The following is a 5,376-nucleotide window of genomic DNA, read 5'->3' on the forward strand; positions in this document are numbered from 1 at the left end:
AAGTTCTGAGTCTCTATGATACTCTGAGACCAGCTGCGTCACGGCCACGCGCCCGCAGTCGCAGTGACCTGGCTCCGCCTATTCTCCAAGTTGTTTTCCGTAGCTCCGCCCAATTGCCTTTTACTTACTTCTGCGGCTCCGCCCAGTATTTCGGAACGTTTCACTTGGAGTTTAGAAGTGCAAGAATAGAGGGAGCTCGTGAAGGTCTCTTTTTAAGGGAGGAAGGGTCCTCTTGCGAGTAAGACATCCGCTGTTAGTGGCCGACTTCATAGGGAGTCTGATCAGAGTAAACCCAAGGAAAATTTCTGGTGCAACAAAAGCAACAGCTTGTTGCCTTACCTTAAAGACGTAAGATTAGACTAATACCCTATATCTATTAATCTGGGGAGAAATCTTGTTGAGGTGAATGGGGCTTTGGAGTGACTACAGATAGGACTGTGCAGCTCTTAGACTGTAACTGTGGCATACTTATTTTTTTCCATTGTACACTTTGGTACGTGGTGCATGAGGTGGTCCCTCTATATAAAAATGTATGTAATTATAATAACTAGGTAAGACTCGCCATTGTGGTTTGTACATTGAGTTTCTTGTTCTTAGGGGGTGTTTGCTTTTTGGTTTTGGTGTCTTCAAGTCAGTGTTGACTCCTGGTGACTGCCTGGAATAGTCTCTGGAGTTTTCTTGGCAAAATTTCAAAGTGGTTTGCCATTGACTTTTTCCTAGGGCAGAGAGAGAGAGAGAGAGTGACTGGCCCAAAGTCATCCAGCTGGCTTCATGCCTAAGGTAGGACTGGAACTCACAGTCTCCCAGTTTCTAGTCCGGTGCTTTAACAACTACACCAAGCAAGCTGTCATGTTGCTGAATATTATAAATCCATTCAATTGTAGCTTACTCAAAAAATAGTTAAACAAGTCTGGCTTCATATAGCATGAGAACTCAATATTGGGCTGTGTTCACACACCCTGGTAAACTGATTAGTCATCAGCAAAATAGATAGAAACACTTTCTTTGTCCATGGTCATTCCACCCTTTATCCCCACTGCTGAGTTAATAGTATCCATCCATCCTTGACTCAGCAGAAAACTATATCGGCATGAATTGTGTTGCCCGAGTGGCTAATCTTTACCTGCCTCTATTGTGTTGTTCTGACTGACTGCTGAATGATGCCACACCGATTGTGTATCCACCAAACATGGCAGCAGAAATGGTTGCAAGATTCTGTCCATCATCTCTAGGCTCCTTCCTGTTCCCTTATTATTCTATTGTAACCCAAAATTTAAATGCATATACACACATAATTACTAATGGAATCGAGTTACAGACAGCACTTTTACAATTGAGTTACAAACAGCAGGGTGGACAAGTTGGTACTATTATGCCGCTGTTTCACTATTCTGTCTTTCGCTAAGCTAGCAAGGACCATAGAGTTATTTACTGTGTAGGTAACTGTAACTACCATGTACTTACTAGTCTATCTTGCACTACACTAGCAAGGACCATAGAGTTATTTACTGTGTAGGTAACTGTGTACTTACTGTGCAACTTTGATATGCTACCAGCACACCTGGGTCCACTTCGTAAGGAGAACAGCAGAATACTGGCAGCTATGACTGAACAGGGGCTGCAGGGGAGGGGGTATTAATAAGCCTACTCTGATTCCATCCATGTGATTTTACACATTGTGCAGCAGTTGAATTCTTTCAGCTCTAGGAAAAAAACACTTATTTTAACACCAGTACAGCTAAGGATGACCTAAGGTCCCTGATGTTCTCAGGCAAGATGAAGGCAATGTCATGAGAATGCAACTGGAAAAAGGTGTTGCCACGACATATTCATACCACAGTTAGGTGCAAGTGGGGAAAGGGCCTAAGATTACATTTTCATTTTCCCTTGGGCTCTGGGTCAGGATGTTGTATAAATCATCAGTATATATCAATATGCATTACAAATTATTGTGCCAGATGCCATAGGTGTTATGTGGTTTTTTAAAAGATTTGTTGTATTTGTATTATCAATTTATTTTTGGTTGCTTTTAATATTAGCTACCCAGAGTTTTAGTGAATCGGTGGCCATACAAATTGAATGACTGAATAAAGTAAATAAATAAATTTAAATAATTGCAACAAATGAGACTGTACCTCAAGGAGACAACAGTATAGTGGCAAAACCCAATGAATCATTTAATATTTTTTATTGAGCATAAACATTTTAATCAGGTCAAATGGTCAACATGGCAACATAAAGTATATCCTAATATATCAAATATTGTGTACAAATTGTCAACTTACCCATCAAGTTTGATGCAAATGTTAATATTTCTGCATTCTAAATAATAGAGATTATGTCAGAACTCAGGGGAAAAGGACTAATGCACAAACTATAATAAGCAACAAATACAACTGCAAAAGAAAACACATCTTCAAAGAATAATGTTTGGACTGGTAACAATTTGGTTACCGCTTTCTGTTTATTAACAGCATTTGTCTATCCCCACAATCACCACAATTAAAGTGGTGTACATAAACAACCTTCAGCAAAGGATCGTTACCTTGTGGTGCTGGAGCTTGAGCACCTCAATGATGCCATGAGCTAAACTGTGAAGGGCCACCCAAGATGGGAAGGTCATGACAGAGAGGTCAGACTAAATGCGATCCCTGGGGAAGGTAATGGCAACCCACCCCAGTATTCTTGCTGTGAAAACTAAATGGATCAGTACAACCAGAGATATGTCGGTATACCATCGGAAGATGAGACCCCCAGGTCGGAAGATGGTCAAAATGCTACTGGGGAGGAACAGAGGATGAGTTCAACTAGCCCCAGACGTGATGACGCAGCTAGCTCAAAGCTGAAAGGATGGCTAGTGGCCAACAGTGCTGGTGGTGAACGGCGAATCCGATGTTCTAAGAATCAACACACCATTGGAACCTGGAATGTAAGATCTATGAGCCAGGGCAAATTGGATGTGGTTATTGGTGAGATGTCAAGATTAAAGATAGACATTTTGGGCATCAGTGAACTGAAATGGACTGGAATGGGCCACTTCACATCAAATGACCACCAGATCTACTACTGTGGATAAGAGGACCACAGAAGAAATGGAGTAGCCTTCATAATTAATAGTAAAGTGGCTAAAGCAGTGCTTGGATACAATCCAAAAAACGATAGAATGATCTCAATTCGAATTCAGGGCAAGCCATCTAACATCACAGTGATCCAAATATACGCCCCAACCACAGATGCTGAAGAAGCTGAAGTAGAGCAGTTCTATGAGGATCTGCAGCACCTACTGGACAACACGCCTAAAAGAGATGTTATTTTCATCACGGGAGACTGGAATGCTAAGGTGGGCAGTCAAATGACACCTGGAATTACAGGTAAGCATGGCCTGGGAGAACAAAACGAAGCAGGACATAGGCTGATAGAATTTTGCCAAGACAACTCACTCTGCATAACAAACACTCTCTTCCAGCAACCTAAGAGACGGCTTTATACATGGACTTCACCAGATGGACAACACCAAAATCAGATTGACTACATCCTTTGCAGCCAAAGGTGGCGGACATCTGTACAGTCGGTAAAAACAAGACCTGGAGCTGACTGTAGTTCAGATCACGAACTCCTTCTTGCACAATTTAGGATCAGACTAAAGAGATTAGGGAAGACGCACAGATCAGCTAGATACGAGCTCACTAATATTCCTAAGGAATATGCAGTGGAGGTGAAGAATCGATTTAAGGGACTGGACTTAGTAGATAGGGTCCCGGAAGAACTCTGGACAGAAGTTCGCAACATTGTTCAGGAGGCGGCAACAAAATACATCCCAAAGAAACAGAAAACCAAGAAATGGCTGTCTGCTGAGACACTAGAAGTAGCCCAAGAAAGAAGGAAAGCAAAAGGCAACAGTGATAGGGGGAGATATGCCCAATTAAATGCAAAATTCCAGAGGTTAGCCAGAAGAGATAAGGAATTATTTTTAAACAAGCAATGTGTGGAAGTGGAAGAAGACAATAGAATAGGAAGGACAAGAGACCTCTTCCAGAAAATTTACCTTTACTAAGATGTTCCAAAGGATCAGCACATCCACAGATAAGTCTTGCCTTCTGGTTCACAATGCCTTTATCTCCCGAGTATGATAGGGTTCCATAATAAGTGTTTTTCTTCACTTTCTTTCATTTATGTCCTCTTCAAAGGCTTACAGCAGCAGGGTGTGTATGAGCTTGTGACTCATCTTAATTAAATAATTATTTTTTCTTATCTAAATGTTCCTTGAAGTGGCACCCATCCCTTCCATTTGTTACAGTATGAGTTAGCCTTGTGGAATGACTAGTAATAGAAATCTATCAGCAAGTTTGAATCCAATAAGGGAATATTGTTCCTATAAAATTATTGTTATTCTGTAACACTATTTAGAGTGTTACAGAACATTCACATGTAAACCTGTACATGATACACTTGTTTTTCTGAATTTCATGCTCCTTGCTAAGCACCTCTGTAAATTAATCTTTAGCTGCACAGGATAATCCAGTATTTTACATTTTACATTTTGTATTTATATTTTGTATTTGTTTATTGTTATGTGGTGGTTTTTCTTTTTTGATTTATTATATTTTTTCATGCTGTATACTGTCCAGAGTCACGCTGAGTTGAGCAGCTTCATCAATCTTAAAAATAAAGGAACAAATAAAATTACATCACAAAATACGATTATTCAGTTCTGATCATAAAAATTTATGGTGCTTATTGCATAGTATTGCTTTGTTATGGAATCATTGCATTTGTATTTTTAGCAGCAGGATTGGAACACTTGCTGAAGGTATGAGTGAGATTTGTTACGCCATGTCTTATTAAAAAAGAATTTGGTCAGAATATGTCCTGTTCAACTGATAGCTACCAGTTTTTCAGTTCTTATCATAATGATTTCCTCTATCTGATGACCCCCAATTGTCATTTCCCATTATCCAAATCACTGTGGCTAAAGCTTGAGAATGATGGGAGTCAAAGTCCTGCACAGGAGGAACCAGGTTAGAGATTTTCAGAGAAAAGAAGCAGCAAGAGAGATTGTATGAAAACTTCATCTTACATCACATCAGTTCACAGTGTTTAATCAATTTTGTTACATTTCTTTCAATCTAAGAAAGGGGAAACTCATGAAATGAGGTCAGAGTATCCATGACATTAATTTGTGACTCATTCATCAACACAAACTGATAATACTTCATCTGGATGGAAACTATTAATAAAGTAGATGGAACTTTGGTATTAGGCTGATATTAGGATGTTGTTAGAATATATTTGTGTGCTTCATGATAAATTGGTTGACATTTGAGTTTTAGATGCAATCCTGCAATCTTTAAGTATTCTATATATAATTCAGAAAAA

Source organism: Candoia aspera, chromosome 4, assembly GCF_035149785.1.
Source record: "Candoia aspera isolate rCanAsp1 chromosome 4, rCanAsp1.hap2, whole genome shotgun sequence".
In the NCBI taxonomy this organism is placed as follows: Eukaryota; Metazoa; Chordata; class Lepidosauria; order Squamata; family Boidae; genus Candoia; species Candoia aspera.